The sequence below is a fragment of the Girardinichthys multiradiatus genome, chromosome 23 (genome assembly GCF_021462225.1).
Source record: "Girardinichthys multiradiatus isolate DD_20200921_A chromosome 23, DD_fGirMul_XY1, whole genome shotgun sequence".
Classification (NCBI taxonomy): domain Eukaryota; kingdom Metazoa; phylum Chordata; class Actinopteri; order Cyprinodontiformes; family Goodeidae; genus Girardinichthys; species Girardinichthys multiradiatus.
In genome coordinates this window covers 27024338-27042812 of record NC_061815.1, presented here as the reverse complement: position 1 = coordinate 27042812, position 18475 = coordinate 27024338, and positions in this window count along the sequence as shown.

Sequence of the window (18475 nt, the reverse complement as noted above, 5' to 3'; positions counted from 1 at the left end):
AATATATTAAAGTTATTAAAATAATAACCCACAGCCCTCTTGTAGTGGATTGTGTTGATTCAAGAATCATCTCTAGTAATATGTGTAAAGATAAATGAGAGTTGGACCTAACCAGAGCTCAGTGTAAGACAACATAACCCATTGCACCAGTTATCTGCTTATCTGCCATATATTCTTCCTTGATTAATTCTCATAACAGTAAGCTAAAAGAACATTTCCTCCTTCTAGTTTTCAGTCTTAAATTGATCAGGTCAATATTTAAATGTTTTAAAGATGGGAACGTTGCAGGATAGTAGCTCTTGAAAACTAGAGTTGGGCACCACTATTTTAAGGAATTAGTTTTTATTAGTACTTTGTAATCAATACAGGGTTTCACTCTTTTGTTCAGTCTGTTGCTTGATTTTTCTCTACACACTTACTGTCATTTTTAGTTTATTTCACATTCTTTATTCTTTCTGTCTTTCTCTGCCCTTCTTACCTGACAATGTCTCCAACAGAAGACTTCAGCAGATCACAGTGTGTTTTCTGCTCCAAGAAATTAGCCTTTCATTCTTAGGTTATTATTTTCAATCTTCCTCTCCCTCACACACTTTGCATTCCTGTGCTATGTCTGCTGTTAAACTAGCAGGAACTGTGCAGTGAAACTTTGATCATATGTAACAAAGCACCCTGCTTTTGAGCACCACTGTGAAGACTTCTTATGGATTACTGCATTGGGAGAAAACTGCCTTCTCTCTGGAATAGCACCAGCACTATTTTGAAACCATTTTGCATTATGTAAATAACAAGATGAAGCACAGTGTTAAGCAGTTAATTTTAAACGGTATACATCATCATTTTTACAACTTCTCATTTTTAATTGTACGTGGGCTTAAAGCACAAACGTTTTCATCTTTTTCTTGTCCAAAATCAAGACATATGTAGAAAAGTGAGGAAAGAAAAAATGTGCAGAGGCCAGTTGCAAACAGCTGCAGGATGTCTGCATCCTGAGTGTTGGAGGAATTACTCTTATTTAATGTGCTACAAGAGGATTTGCTGTAAGTACCAAATACTTTTGACTTGCCTCTTATGAGTTGATTAAAGAATGATTTAAAGTTAGATGGAAAAAAAGACTGAGTGGCTGGAAACGCCTATTTTTCTTCTCCATGTTGGGATAAAATTTTAGTCCAAGGATGCCTAAAACAGTGACATATTGCTGCTTTTGCAAATGCTTGTCACATAACAATATATTGCGTTTATAATATTAAAAACTATAATAAGTCATTTCTTTTTTAAATCAAAGTCTGGTCTTTGATGTTTCAATTTTTGATGTTTGATGATTTTTAAATTTGTTACAAACAGCACCCCTATGATTAAATTTACTATAACTCACTTGACAATATTTATATTTTAAGCAGTTGCATTTACATGATAAATTTAGTTTTTTTACAAATGTTTAATGTTGTTAGAATTTTCTGAAAAGGCTGGATGTGACTGATACAAATCAACTGAACCTGCAGGATTTTATCAGCGTCATGCATTCATTTGCTAACAGCACTTGCTGATGTTGCATACACTAGACTGATGCCAGCAAACCCAGGGAGGATGAAGAGTACAGCTGTGATGTCAGACTGCAAAGTCATTTTGGAAGGAAAAACAAAACGCCAAATCTGTTGGTCATGAGGCGTCCTGATAAAGAAAACAGTCTAAGTGTTTTCCAATAGACACTGAAGGTTTAAAAAAAACCTTCAGCAGAGATAAACTTTTTTTTAATGTAATCTTAATGCATATTTCATCAGAGAGGCGTTTTAATGAAATGTTTTATGATTACACTTCATCTGCCTGAAATGCGAGGGAGAAATCTCAGTCACAATACGCCAGGTTTGTTTTTCTTTTCTGATTATGTTGTGATAACTCTTGGCTTTGAGAGCATATTACTTGACTGTGTGAGGGTTTTGTTTTTTTTTTATTTAGATATTCTATACAATTGAAGTATACTTGATTCATATTTAAAATTCAACTTTCTGTACCAACTAAACATTTTTTTAGCACTTTATTTTGGTACTGTTCAACTTTTTCAGTTGATGGCTTGAGCTGCTGATGATAACGATGGTGTTGAAGGGGATTCAGTTTATATGCAAGTTATTTTTTGCATTAGATTTCCATAAAGATGTCAAGAGATCACTTCAAAATTGACATGTACCATGACAGAGTGTAATCAAATGCAAGTGAGTAACAATATTCTGAAGCAAATGAATAGATGACTTGCATGATGTCCAAGCCCATCACAGGTGAACGAGGAACAGAAAGTTGACACCATTTTTATTCATTAGGGATTGTTGGGACCCACAGCCATGGTTACAACATGAAAGGCCAGTACAGACTTTCCTGGAACTTCCAAAATAAATTGCATTAACCTACTTCCGGCACAGCCAGGAAACGGGGTAACTGCGGACTTCCTTTGACGTCACTATCCAAATAAAAGCATCGCTCTTGCTACATCCTGCCTCTTCCAAACAACCTCCAGAGGGACCGGATAGGGGGGAACAGCGCGCTAATGTCTCTTTGCTGGCAAAAAGACATAAACTCTTCAAACTGGATCCAAGGGTGTCATAAGATCACGCGATCATATGCACAAGTTAAGCACTGATGAATTACTGTTGAAAGAATCCGGTATTCATTCATAAAAGGGAAATTAAGGTATAAGCATTGCTTTACTTTTTCTCTGAGGCCTGCAGAAGCAAACTGTGCTCCAGAGAATTCCCTGCAGAGATGCGGTCTCTACAAAGCCAAGTCTGAAGGAAGGACAACGGCCCAGCATCACCGTGGTTACGGTAATGTGCAGTTGGTTGGCGGACAGAACGAGCCGTCTTTCACCCACAGCTACGGAGGTTAGCTGAAAGATAACCCTTTGTTCACAGAGTTTTCTTCAAACTTCGTCGTCGCCCGGACAACTCCGCCTCAGCATATTTCGGAGGTTAGGTTTGGCCAGAGTAATAGAGAAAGATTTCTGACCTGAACGTTTTTAATTTTATGAAATTTGGTTTTGTTTGTGTGAAACTCAACTATCTCAGTGCTAGCAGGCTATCTGCAGCACACCTGCTCAACTTTGTGTTCTGTGTTTGTGTGTCTTTAATAAAGTTTGTCTTAACTTTAAAGGGTGATTTTAAACAGAAGATTGATCATAATGCGCCGTCTGCGCTTATGCATTTTAACCCTTTTATTAATGGTATTTTTAAAGGTGTGTGTTTGATTCTGGTGCTAAACTATCATCTTCTTTGTTAGCTTTAATTGCTAACAGCTAAGGACACATGCTTGCTGCTAAAGAATATTTACCCAGAAAGGTTGTTAGTTTTAAAGCTAGTAAATAATAGTTCCCTAATCATTATTTAACTAAATCTGATAACTAAGTAAACACCAGTAAGCCAAATTTCTCCAGAAAGATTTGGCTCTTTTCCAAAATATTTCCTTAAATATTTTACCATTTCATTTAATAATATTTCTTTAAATATTATTTTAATAAGTAAAGGCAGCTAATGAGACCCCGTTGAGAATTAGTCATCCAGAAGGTTGGTTTTATTCAGAAGATCATTATTTAAAACATTATTTTATTAAAATAATATTTTATCTGATCTTGCATTGTGAATGGTTGTCTAAACGTTTGCTGATTATTGCCTAAGTTGGTTCCAAGACTAACTTAACTTCATTTCCAGATTCTTCAAGATAATCCTTGGTTCTCAAACATAAACATTGCATGGTAATGTTGCATCACTCTTTTGGTCATGGTTTTCAATCATCTTTAATCAACTTGTTTATATTGTACATAGCCCATTAGTCTTCATTATTCTTTAATTCTGCTTGGTAGTTTAGTTGGATTGTTTTAGCATAGTAAAGAGTTTGTTGATTGAAATATGTTTGACTTTGAGTTGACTTATTTTTGTTAATAAATTCTTGTATTTTAAGAAATTGTGTGAATTCATTCCATGTGTGTGCAGAGTTTATGCTGTTCAATAATGTCAGAGCTCGTCTCACACCTTTCTATTTTGTCCTAATACCATCGCCTTACTGGGCTGGTATTCACAGGACAACCCTTAACAGACCGAAATATTATTTGATAAAATATTAAAATATTAATATTAAATAATATTCTCAGATTCATAATCACAACAGGATCAAGTGTTACATTTTAATACTGTGGACTTACACAAATATAGCTGAATAACTGGGTTCTAAATCAAAGGGTTTTCTTTGAAACCAGACTATGCATCTGAATGTTTAGTAAAAAAAACATTCACTATAAGCACTTAAATTATAGCCAACTTTCACTTTTAAAGTAAACAAATCAAAAATGTTAAACCTCGGAGTTAGGTTTTGTGTTTTATTATGCCAATCATTTGTGGGTTTTACTTCTCAATTAAAAGCCTTTTGCAGCTTGCTGTCCAGCTGTCATTGTAATCCTCACATCTATCAAAGGCTTGTGTCATTGTCATATCTTTGCTGGGCTCTGTGAAAAGGGAAATCTAAAGCTCGCCACTTGATTCTCTCTGGACCTCTTTCAATTTGCAGCATGGATTTCCCATGGCTGTCAAAGCGTGTGAGACTGAGATGAAGGGTTTTGGCAGAGAAATTGGATGAGTAACAAGACACATGTGAGGCTATTGTGGGTTCAGCATGGTGCTGCAAGTGTGGAGTCATTCACAGTTCAGAGGGAAGCAGCATGTGACTGTAGGTTCAATATGTGGAGATGCAACTAGATTGAGGGTCCTCAAAGCACCCAAATAGCTGTTCACTCTACTCTGAGTGCCATAATGATGATACCTTGTTCTGTTTATATGAAAGGCAAAAGGTAGAATATTTGACTCAGTGCAGTAAATTGGAATCTCTGAAGATACTGAAAGCGTAACTGTTAAGTATTAGTATCGGCAGTCCTGCTATGTGTTTATGGCTGTGAGGGCTTTTATCTGGGTCTTCTGAGTGGTTTGACTGTCATTACTTGAGTTGCTTATGTCTGCTGGCATCCAGCTTAACAGGCGCGCCCTCTGAAAGTATTTAGAAATAATTATGTTGGCCGAGGTGATACGTGATTATTAGTCAGGGATCTTCTTTGGTCCACAGAGTGGTGGCATCCACTCCTCCAGCTGAGGGAGCAGCCTTGGACCCACAGCCAGCATTGATAGTCCCAGCAAAGGCCACTGGTGGGGATAATTGATTGCAGGTTTCAATGTTCTGCTTCACATGTGGCAATGAAGCTGCATTACCCCACTTTGCATGCGCCGATAGTTGCAGTTTGTCAGAAGTCCCAAAGTGAACTTTTATATAGTAAACACAAAGGTAAAAATATGAATCCAAATATAAGTATTTTCAATAAGCATATATCTGCAAAAATTCTGCATTCCAAAAACTGTTTAATATAGGAACATGAAAAACACATAAACAGAATGTATAAGAAGTACTATCAGCATTTTTCAAAACGTTCTGGTTGCAGAGACTTTGGCAGTTATATAATACAGGTCCTTCTCAAAATATTAGCATATTGTGATAAAGTTAATTATTTTCCATAATGTCATGATGAAAATTTAACATTCATATATTTTAGATTCATTGCACACTAACTGAAATATTTCAAGTCTTTTATTGTCTTAATATGGATGATTTTGGCATACAGCTCATGAAAACCCAAAATTCCTATCTCACAAAATTAGCATATCATTAAAAGGGTCTCTAAACGAGCTATGAACCTAATCATCTGAATCAACGAGTTAACACCTGCAAAAGATTCCTGAAGCCTTTAAAACTCCCAGCCTGGTTCATCACTCAAAACCCCAATCATGGGTAAGACTGCCGACCTGACTGCTGTCCAGAAGGCCACTATTGACACCCTCAAGCAAGAGGGTAAGACACAGAAAGACATTTCTGAACGAATAGGCTGTTCCCAGAGTGCTGTATCAAGGCACCTCAGTGGGAAGTCTGTGGGAAGGAAAAAGTGTGGCAGAAAACGCTGCACAACAAGAAGAGGTGACCGGACCCTGAAGAAGATTATGGAGAAGGGCCGATTCCAGACCTTGGGGGACCTGCGGAAGCAGTGGACTGAGTCTGGAGTAGAAACATCCAGAGCCACCGTGCACAGGCGTGTGCAGGAAATGGGCTACACGTGCCGCATTCCTCGGGTCAAGCCACTTTTGAACCAGAAACAGCAGCAGAAGCGCCTGACCTGGGCTACAGAGAAGCAGCACTGGACTGTTGCTCAGTGGTCCAAAGTACTTTTTTCGGATGAAAGCAAATTCTGCATGTCATTCGGAAATCAAGGTGCCAGAGTCTGGAGGAAGACTCGGGAGAAGGAAATGCCAAAATGCCAGAAGTCCAGTGTCAAGTACCCACAGTCAGTGATGGTCTGGGGTGCCGTGTCAGCTGCTGGTGTTGGTCCACTGTGTTTTATCAAGGGCAGGGTCAATGCAGCTAGCTATCAGGAGATTTTGGAGCACTTCATGCTTCCATCTGCTGAAAAGCTTTATGGAGATGAAGATTTCATTTTTCAGCACGACCTGGCACCTGCTCACAGTGCCAAAACCACTGGTAAATGGTTTACTGGCCATGGTATCACTGTGCTCAATTGGCCTGCCAACTCTCCTGACCTGAACCCCATAGAGAATCTGTGGGATATTGTGAAGAGAACGTTGAGAGACTCAAGACCCAACACTCTGGATGAGCTAAAGGCCGCTATCGAAGCATCCTGGGCCTCCATAAGACCTCAGCAGTGCCACAGGCTGATTGCCTCCATGCCACGACGCATTGAAGCAGTCATTTCTGCAAAAGGATTCCCGACCAAGTATTGAGTGCATAACTGTACATGATTATTTGAAGGTTGACGTTTTTTGTATTAAAAACACTTTTCTTTATTGGTCGGATGAAATATGCTAATTTTGTGAGATAGGAATTTTGGGTTTTCATGAGCTGTATGCCAAAATCATCTGTATTAAGACAATAAAAGACCTGAAATATTTCAGTTAGTGTGCAATGAATCTAAAATATATGAATGTTAAATTTTCATCATGACATTATGGAAAATAATGAACTTTATCACAATATGCTAATATTTTGAGAAGGACCTGTATACTGTGACCACATGTGCCGCCAGAAAGATTTTTAGTGGGAAGCTAGATGAGGGCTAAGAATTATGTTGCAATAGCACACCATAGCCAAAAGCTCTAAAAAAATTCCAAATGTTTTATTTAAGTGTATTGCTAAAGCAAAACCTGTCAATCTGATATGTTAGAAGATGCTTTTATAAATCACCAAATCTAGTGTCCATTGCTTTAAAATACTGTAACTCTTCTGTAACACTTGACCTAAACATGAGATCCTGGTATTAGTTGAGGGGCTAGCCAAGAGAGAGAGAGACAAGGCGATTTAAAAAGGTACTATGAAGGATGAAAAGCATATTGTTATCAATACATAAATGACAATTACCTTTGATGCTCTCCTTTGCTTGTCCCACTGACTGTGCTGTGGTGGTCGTTATAAAACGTCTCTAATAGTTTCTCATCTACCCTTTCAGGTTTGACATATTTGACATTGTAACCTCTCATTTTCACTTCAAAGATTTTTAGGAAACTTACATTAGGAGCTATCACTTCTCCTTTATCTCATATCAAGAATAAGGGACTTGTTTAAGATTTTCTTTGTTTCTAAGATTCAACATTTATGTCATTTTTAAGACGATTGTACACAGTTTGGGTTATTGTGCTTAACCAGCCCTGTACAATAATCTAAACTGATCTATGGCTGAGCTGATTAACCTCTAGAGTACTAAGTGATGGGTTTGACCCAACGTACTAGCTTAGGTTTCTGACTAATGACTAATATATATATATATATTCAACTTCACTTTCATGTTCATCAAACCAATCTTTCACCAGTCTTGCTGTGTGTACTGGTGCATTGTCATCCTGATACACGGCATCGCCTTCAGGATGCAATGTTTGAACCATTGGATGCACATGGTCCTCACAAATGGTTCGGTAGTCCTTGGCAGTGACGCGCCCATCTAGCACAAGTATTGGGCCAAGGGAATGCCATGATATGGCAGCCCAAACCATCACTGATCCACTCCCATGCTTCACTCTGGGCATGCAACAGTCTGGGTGGTACGCTTTGTTGGGGCTTCTCCACACCGTAACTCTCCTGGATGTGGGGAAAACAGTAAAGGTGGACTCATCAGAGAACAATACATGTTTCACATTGTCCACAGCCCGAGATTTGCGCTCCTTGCACCATTGAAACCGACGTTTGGCATTGGTATGAGTGACCAAAGGTCTGGCTATAGCAGCCCGGCCGTGTATATTGACCCTGTGGAGCTCCCGACGGACAGTTCTGGTGGAAACAGGAGAGTTGAGGTGCACATTTAATTCTGCCGTGATTTGGGCAGTCGTGGTTTTATGTTTTTTGGATACAATCCGGGTTAGCACCCGAACATCCCTTTCAGACAGCTTTCTCTTGCGTCCACAGTTCATCCTGTTGGATGTAGTTCGTCCTTCTTGGTGGTATGCTGACATTACCCTGGATACCGTGGCTCTTGATACATCACAAAGACTTGCTGTCTTGGTCACAGATGCGCCAGCAAGACGTGCACCAACAATTTGTCCTCTTTTGAACTCTGGTATATCACCCATAATGTTGTGTGAATTTCAATATTTTGAGCAAAACTGTGCTCTTACCCTGCTAATTGAACCTTCACACTCTGCTCTTACTGGTGCAATGTGTAATCAATGAAGACTGGCTACCAGGCTGGTCCAATTTAGCCATGAAACCTCCCACACTAAAATGACAGGTGTTTCAGTTTCATTGTCCAACCCCTGTATATATAGGAGCTTGGTGTCACATTGTGGTTTTGGGGTGGACCAAAGCGCAGACAAGAACTTGGCAGCAGTATTGTGAATCGTCTTCAGTTTTATTCGCAGGTTTCAAGGCGAAGCAAAACATAACAAAATTCAATGCAGGTGCAAGCATGAAAATAGTCCTATTCGAGTATCACTGCAGGAATGTAGCAAAGGCTGAACTTAATCGGGGGTTGTGATCGGGTGTGAAATGAGGAACCAGCAAAGGAAAATGAAACAAAACCAACTAATATACAGAGCGAGAACAAAGGCAGGTAATCAAGGAACTAAGAACAGGTGTGACAAGGAGGCAGGAAGGCAGAGGGAACAGGTGAAAACAGTACATAGATTAAAACATGACAAGGGACTAATAAACAATACCAAAACGAAGCTATAAACAAATAACCAAATGAAGCATGAGAGTAAAGAAAAATCATGAACCGAGAAACTAGAGGGAGCATAAGAAACACCATAACCTAAGAACGAACAAGGAACCCATAAAGCAAACCAGATTACAGAGTAACGCAACCTAACACCACACAGACTGAACTGACAGGAAGGGAAGCAGAGAACATGAGGACTAGGATGTAAACAAACAAAATGTAAACAATAAGTAAACAACCTAACCAGAGGGCTGGAGAAATAAGATATACAGTGCACAATAATAGTAAACATAATAATAATAGCAATAATGACAACAAAGAGAAAACTATACTATGTCATAACTAAGAAAGATAACACTAACTAAAGGAGCTATGAACGAGGAGGGAGAGAAACACAACCTAACACTCAAAATAACTGAGGAGAAAACAAAACACAAAGCCAACACAGAGTCCAAAAGGTGACACACCCTGACACTTGGTTTCCTTAGAGCTGTATTATGAGTGCAAAACATCCTTTTTTCCATTAATCCCTTTGTGTTTTGCTGAAATGAACTTTTGTTTTCATCAAAACTAACAGCCCCCTTAGGTTAATTGCATTTATTTTATAATAAATTGTTTACACAGGATGTGTGTTCCAGTATTTAACATACAGTTGGAAATGGTCCTGACTGTTCCTAAGTTTGTCAGAGTTGAGACCATACAAATCTGAAAGTTAATTTTACTCATAGTTTTAAGGCGGCTTTTAAACCTTTGTTCAAGTTAGGGGACAAAAAATTTGTGATTTTATTTTTATTTTTCAGAAATGCTATATCGGTTATTTGTAGCACATTGCTAATCTAGTTTAGCTACTCCCTGTAGATAGTTTGATTAACTGGATACAGTGTTTATTGGCTAATAACAAAACTTGAGAAGACCTGAAACCCTGTCTGTTTCAATGCTATAAATAATAACTGGCAGAGATTGCTCACTGCATCGCTGATTTCAACTTTTACTTAAATGTTTTTGCTGCATCACCAGTGGCTATGTAATAACGAAACGAAATGTATTACCCAGTGTTTATTTGCATATATTTTGATTATTTTCTGTGTGGCACAGACACCCATGCATTTGATGAAGACTAGTTAGCAGAAGATATCATTGTAACCTGTCAAAAGACATACATCAAAATCTAACAAGCAGACATTTTTTACATCTTATATATTTCAGTGCCTCTGTTCCTTTCTGTCACCCAAATATGTATATGTTCTAATACCTGAGATAAAATCCCATCTGTGAAAGTTAAACTATATACACAAAAGTACAGCACCAAACCTATAATCTTTGGGGGAATCTGGCTCCTACAGCTGTAATAAAAATATGATCAAGAGTCCAATAAAACAAAACTGTTGGATACCTGTAATGCTGCAAACATGCAATGAAAGAGGAATAAGGCAGAGCAGTATTGTATATTTTTTTTTTTGTAATATGAGCTAATTTATCTGCAGTTTTCTTTTGCCCAAGTTATAAAAAACAGACATTGATATTTTATTGACCCACAAATATAGGAATCAAGCCTAGAAGGTTCATATAAAGATCAATTTGCAAAGAAAAGAATCTGACAAAATGATATGAAATGAAGATGTATGGTCCTTAAAACAAATTCAGCCTGTTATGAATGTACAATGAGAATTAAATCTGAATGTGATCAAGCACATTTTCATAAAGTTTAATTCAATATCAGTAGCCAATGGACCACCAAGTTTAGTTCAGTATCAGTAGACAATGGACCACAGTGAAAGCTAGGATCCACATATGGAAAAAACATGGAACAGCGGTAACTGAGAAAGGGCTTTTCCACCGAACCTGTTACAACACCAAACTGAAAAGTTGTTTCTAATGCACAAAATTAAGAATATTTTGAGGCCCAGTCAACATCTGAAATTAAAGATTAATTTGACTTGTTTGACAAGGAGGTGTGCAGGGGCACTGCCAAAACATTTCATAGTAATGTTTTGTCTACTTCATGTTGGACTTTGTTATTAGGGAACCTGAGTTGCATATAAGCTGTGAAGGAGCTAAACTCCTTCAAATGGGGGAACATTGCAGCAAATAATCATGGGAAAACACATTCTATTCCACTGGAGATTGAGCGTATGACACTAATTTCATTTTGCCAAGGATCCAGAGGCAGTATAAGATGAGGAAGCAGAAGCCGGCCAAGCAGAGTGGCATCCATGCTTGGCTAAAAGTTAGCATCGACCAGAACTGTAGGACAGAACATTACAGAACTGTTTTGAAAACACAGACTGGTGGGTGTTTACAGGGAGCCACCTTGGAGACATTTTCCTCTGCTGTCTTGAATTGCATCAACTTCTGCACTGAGGCCATGCTGACCATCAGAACCATCAGGACATTTCTGAACCAGAAATCCCGGTTCAACAGCAGGTTGAGGGCACTCCCCTGGCAAAGGGATGCTGTCTTTAGGTCAAATGACATGCTGGCTTATGCTGTGGGTCAGAGCCAACCTGAAAAAATGCGTTAAAGATGCCAAACAGAGGTGGAAACAAAAGATTGAAGAAAACTTGAAGAATAACAACCCCCACAGCAAGTGGAATGGAATTAAAACCCTGACTAATTACAAAGTTAACAGCACACAGGTAAGTCAGAACAAAGATCTTCCAGTTTGGTTGAAGGTTTTTTTTGTTTCCCGCTTTGATAAATCGGATAGTGGAGCAAGAATCAGAGGAGTCCAGCTATAGGACGAGCAGAGATTCATCCTCCAGGACCACCAGGTGTGGCCAGTTCTGGGGAGGATTGACAACGCCAATGCATTTGGACCAGATTGTGCTGACATATTCAACCAGTCACTACAGCATGCTGCACTGCCCATCTGCTTCAAAGCAACCACAATTGTCCCTCTGCCAAAGAAGACAGTGCTCACCAGCCTCAATGACCGCTGTCCAGTTTTCCTTACACCTGTGATAATGAAGGGCTTGGAGAGAATGATACACATCAACAACACAGTAGTGACTGATCTGGATAGACACCAGTTCACTTACATAATGAGCAAACTGGTCTATAGAAGATGCAATCTCCATCACATTTCATTCATGTCCCACCTGGAGCACCCAAACACATATGTAAGGATTTTTGATCAAAATTATCAAGTCAGGGCACCACCTGACTGTCACGAATTAAAGGGCAAACTGTATTCAGTCTCAGTCAATTATTGTTTTATGAAAACCTGCCTGGTGTGGTGTGATTTTATAGAACAATGGAGTGAACTTGTGTACTGGTGTTCTGAAAAAGCACATGTGCAGAATGAACAAATACAGGAATTTATTTTAAAAAAATAATTCAACTTCTAACCAACGTCCAAGTAAAAACACTTTAGTCATTAACTCTTGACTAAACTACATTCAACATTCAACTACACCAATAAATAATAATGAAAAGAATAAGGAAAACTAATAAACTACAAAATAATGTAGTAAAAGAAACAAATAAGAATGAAACTGAAACCAAATAAAATCAAAACAAATAAAAAGATGCAGTGATATCACAGTTCAGTGTGAATATGTACCCATGGTTTGTTTTAAGGAATTGGGATTTAGGTCATATTAGCTTTAAAACTAATTAGGAACACCAATTAATGTGTGTTCAAACAATCAATTCACAATACAAACCAGAAGGGAAAATAAATAAAGTAAAATAATATTTTAAAAATAAATGGGCTGAATTAGAGATCAATAGCCTCTTGAACAATTGATTCTGTTGGGTCAGCTAACCATCAGTAGGCGTTCTAGCCTTCTAAAATGCCAGCTTAAAGCAAATAAAGACTCACAGTTTGGCTGTCGGACGGCAGGTGTGATGATGGCATTACCAGAATTAATGGAAAGAAGTGTCACATGTACCTTTAAATATCATTAATACAAATATTATTAGTGTGTATGAAGGCTGGCAGCTTGTTACGACCGATTGCCCCAGGAACAGAATGAGCTGTGTAGTAAACCCAGCAGAAATAATGGTGGCTACCATCTTAGCATTAGCAGAATTAGCTCTAGTATATGCAGCTGAGATTACAGACACAATTTAGCACGTCTCTAAGTAGTATATGGACAAATGTTATGCAGGTTATTGAGATAAGATGAAGGGAAACACCAATAAACAGAGTGAGCTAACCATCAGTGTTTAAACCACTTATTGAAATTTTCACAACTTTAAAGCACAACCCAAAACAAATTTTTGGGACCCAGATTTCCTCTGGCCAGACACAACCTCTTATGTGAATTGTGAAAGCTGTCTAATAGGCCCGGTGAGTTGAGCAGCTCCGATAAACAGAGAAGAGGTGGCGACTGGTGCAAGCATCTGCTGGGACAGGTGCACCTGGACAGTGTGCAGGGTTGAGGTATTGATGCCGTCTTCTTCAGGCAATGGGGGAAAACTGGTTTGTCGATGTGATTTGGGACACCGTCTCTTCTTGGGAAATCTTTGGCACAGATTATTTTTTGCAGAGCTCAAACAGAAAGGTATAGGCTTCTTTTATTTTCAGCCGAGGTATGGTCACCAGATACACACACAGCAGACCATGCCCTCCCTGATGCAACCTGTTAGGGTGGTGGGTAAAAAGAAAGAAATGCTGTTGTAGATGACAGCTGTGAAACTCCTCCTTACTGATAGCTGTGCCTAAGAAAGTTAACGCTGTGCATTCCAGAATTTAGGGTTTTTACCAGTCTCTTTAGTTCTCTGTGTGTAATTCAGTCATTTTTGTTCCTTCCATGGCTGCGCCCAACAGGATGCTCTTCGTGGACTTCAGTTCCACCTTTAACGCTGTTGTCCCTCACAAACTGGTTAATAAACTGTTTGGGCAGTCCAAGGTTGTTAATAAACTCAACAACCTTGGACTGCCCAGCACACTTTCTCTTCACACTTTCTCGCAAACAGACCCCAAAATTTCAGGATAGGAATTTCAGCATGGAAAACCAGACATCACCAACCATAATCATCTATACAGGTGTGCCACAGGGCTGTGTGCTGAGCCCAGCATTCTTCAACTTCTTCACACATGACTCTACACACCTATACCATAATCAAATTTGCTCAGGACAGCACCATAGTTGGACCCATCACAGATAATAAGTCCTACTACAGGTAGGAGATCCAACATTTGACTGAATGTTGTACAGACAATAACCTGGTGCAGGTTATATAAACAGTACAAAGGATCACTGTTGTTACACCGCCACCCCTGGATATTGCATATGCTGACTGGTTTGAAGTGGAAGGTGAGCCCTATCAGCACTTAAATAACTCACCCGGCATAATCACTGTTTGTCCTCTCCAATTGGACTAAATTGTGAAAAGTCAGAATTCCTTTATAGGAATGTCAAATAGACTCATTGCTAGTTATCGCAAACTAGATGTTGCTTGACATCTGCGTGAATGTGTTGTATCTTGAAGCAGGAGCGAGGTAAAGCATTGTTAGCAGAGACCGACACTGTAATAACACAAATTAAAGGATGAAAAACATCATTTACAGACAAAATGGGTCCACAAAACAAAATAAGCATATTCCAAAATGTACAACACAGATGTGTTAAAAAAATCTACAATACAAAGAATAAATTCAAATAAAAAGCTATTTCAAGTTAGTAGGGTTTCTGCTTCATTGCAAAAGCTAAAAACGTGTCCGTGCCTCACACCCAGGGAAAAGGCTGATTTAAAAAGGGCGTGAAACCTCAGTGACTGCAGGAGATCAGTTTTGCTAAATCAAAGTAAAAAAAAAAAAACACAAACAGTAGGAAAGCAGCAGTTTTGTGAAGGATTGCTGGCAGAATGCAAATATAACTGAATACTTATAGAGAGTACAAAATAAATTGTAACAGAAACATCACACGATATACCTGCAACTACAACATTTGTTTTGGCTTAAAACCAAATCATCATGTCATAACATAAAACTATTTTCCTCACATAAGAACAATTTTTCTGTCTTATTCCGTGCATGTTTAACCTTCACTGTTTATTTTTCTCAGAGATTCAAACCAACTTTTTTTCTATTTCCAGTGAAGTAGACTGCCCAGCAGTCTTTCACAAGCTTAAATGAAAAGAGCAAACTGACGACTGAGCTGGAACCGCAGGATTGTAGCTTTCTTTCCTCAGCCCACACCACAAACAAGTACAGTCTTAATGATCTGTCAGTTGTTTCTTTCATCTTTCAGTCAAGATGCCAAAGGATTGTAGAGGCAAAACAACTGTCAAATGTGAAGCCAGGGCTTGGAAGCTTGATTCTAGAGTAAGTGATCGCTCACATCAACACTCTGGCAATTCTGCTGTTCAGTGGCACAAGAGGAAGGAAACCCCCCTGACAACCCATCCAACAGACTGAGCTGACTTAACTGTCTGAGGAGTACGTCTGCTTGGTTTTCCACCAGATGCTGCAAGCAGCTAGGTGATAACACAGATGGAATCAACTGAAAGCAGTGGCTTTGCTGCACATATGAGAGATTGTTGTGCGTGTGTCAGCCAAATGTTCACTTGGTTTACTCAAATAAAAAAAGTTTTAAAAAGAAAATTAGACATGGTTTCAGCAGATTGCCCTGACATTGTTCAGGTCTTAAACTGTTTGTTGTAAGATTAACAATTATAATAGAACCCCCTGTGTTCATATTGAATGTGAGTAGAGTTTTTATCCTGCTGAGAAAAAAACAAACTAATTTAATGGTTGAAATGATCACATGAAGCTTCTGTCCTATTTATACCCAAACTAATGGGAAATTGTCACTCCAATAACATGCATTGTAATGTTTGATGAGTAATATGTCCTTGCAAGTGAGAATCTTCATCTAAAAATGTCTTTATCATGGCAATTTCATGCCAAATCACACTGGGCAGAAAATGTTCTGCACAAGCTTGTTGCTTTTCCATTATCACCCAATCAGTGATTTCACAGCAGGGCCTCTACTTGTGACAGACAATACAATCCCAGTACTGTGATGAAGTGATTGGGCTGGGGCCAAATTTAAGACCAACACAGTCTTCACATTATCCAAAATCTGATTTACCCCTTTGAATAATGAAACAGGGTATAATTGTTTTCAACATTTCACAAGACCTACAAAAATAAGTTGATTTTTATTTGCTGGGCAGTGATTATGTTTTTTATGTTACAGTGCCTTCTAAAAAATACCTCTTGAACATTTTTACATTTTGTCACATTATAACCACATACTTCAATGTATTTTTTATTGTAATTTAATGTAATAAAACAGAACAAAGCAGTGCATAATAGAGAAGAGAAAAGAAAAGTCATAATATGCAGGACCACCTTTTTTTTGCAATCACAGCTGCGAGGTTTTTTTGACTGTCTAAAACTGCACAGAAAGAAATATCCTATTCTACATTGCAAAATAGCTCAAGCTCATTAGGACTGTATAGAGATAGAGTCTGTAAGCATCAGACATGCCACAGATTCTCAAGCAGGTTTAGGTTTGGACTTTGACTGGGCGATTTATGAAAAAACTTTGATCCAAACCATTCTACTATAGTTCTGTCATGATGTAGGGTTGTTTGGTTTTTGGTTTCGGGGTTTTTCCTTATGTTTTTCACTATTCAAGTTTTGAATCATGCTTCTGTTATTTTCCTGGTCATGCTTTTGTTTTGTCGTCTTGTTCATGTTTTGTCAAGTTTGGTTTTCGGATCTGGTTATGCTTTTGCTTCATGTTTTTCTAGTTTGTGTTCAAGAGTCTCTGTTTTGCTCCAGTCACGTTTTGTTCTGTTAATTAAGTTTATTCGGCTCACTTGTTCAAGTTAATCTGTCTCCTTACTCCACCTGGTTTTCACGCCATATATTCACACCTGTTCTGTTAGTCTTTGTGGAGACATCTTTCATTCTCATGCTCATGTCTTGTTTTCATGCTCAAGTCTTATTTTTTTTTTTGATCATGCCATGCCTGTCTTGCCTGCCCATTTGTTTTGTTCCTGCCTCCTGCCTCCTGCTGAGTGTGAGTTTTTGTTATTAAACCTTTTGTTTTTCACTTACCATCACGCTGCCTGCTCGTCTGCATTGTGGGGTCCAATTCCAAGTAAACCGTGACAGAACCGTGACAAGTTCTGCCTGTGTATTCAGGGTCCACCTGCTGAAAGATTAAAGATAGTCACTTGCAGCCTCTAACAGGTTTTTTTCCTGTACTGAGCTACATCCATTTACCCTGTTTCACTGTCTTTGGTGATGAAAAGCATCCTTACAGCATAATACTTCCAACCCCTTGATTTACTGTAGGCATGGTGTTTTCAGAGTGGTGTGCAGTGTTTTCTGCCACACAAAGCATTTTGCCAGTTAGGCAAAAAGCTCAATTTTGGTCTCTTTCCATAAAGGCCAGATTTGTAGAGTCCACAACTAATAGTTGTACTGTCAACAGATTTTCCCAACTGACCTGTGGATCTCTGCAGCTTCTACAGAGATACCATTAGCCTCATCATAATGCTGTTTGTTCACTAATGTTGTCTAAGAAACCCCTGAGGCCTTCACAGAACAGCTGGATTTATACAGAGATTAAATTAAACACATGTAGACTCTATTTAATAATTAGCTGATTTATTAAGCCAAGTGACAGTGCCTGATTTTATTATGGGATATCAAACTAAAAGGGTTTAAACACAAATGAACACCATACTTTTCAGATTTTGAATTGTAACAATATGTTTCAAAACAATGTACAGTTTTCCTTCCACAATACAAGTTTATACCAATTGCTTGAAGTTTGTGGTTGTAATGTGACATGTGGAAAAGTTTAAGGACTATTATTACTTTTGGGAAGCACTGTGTCTCGGTTTTGGTGCATTTGTCATGTACATGAGACACGAGGAGAACTTAAGTGCAATGGTAAAAAATGGGTGACAGGAGTACGGCAAACAGTAATGGCAGGAAACCGACAACAGAAGAATCTGACAGGCTTTTGACTGCTTGGGAGGTGATACATGACATAGACCAGGTGAGACTAATCAGTAGATAACCGTGAGGCTGGGTGAGAACAGCTGAGTTGAGGGAACGGGACTAATAAACTATTAAACTAATACATTTTGTTATTTAACAACATGACCTGACTGGAATGAATCTAAATCACTTCACAACTTCTATTGAGTGTGCACTCTGGCCCAGGTTGAGTTACATTACTTAACAACCTGCTGAGTATTTTGATTCATGTATTAAAAAAGCACAGATGAAAATAAATTTTTGCTTTTATTTCTAGTTTAGATTTT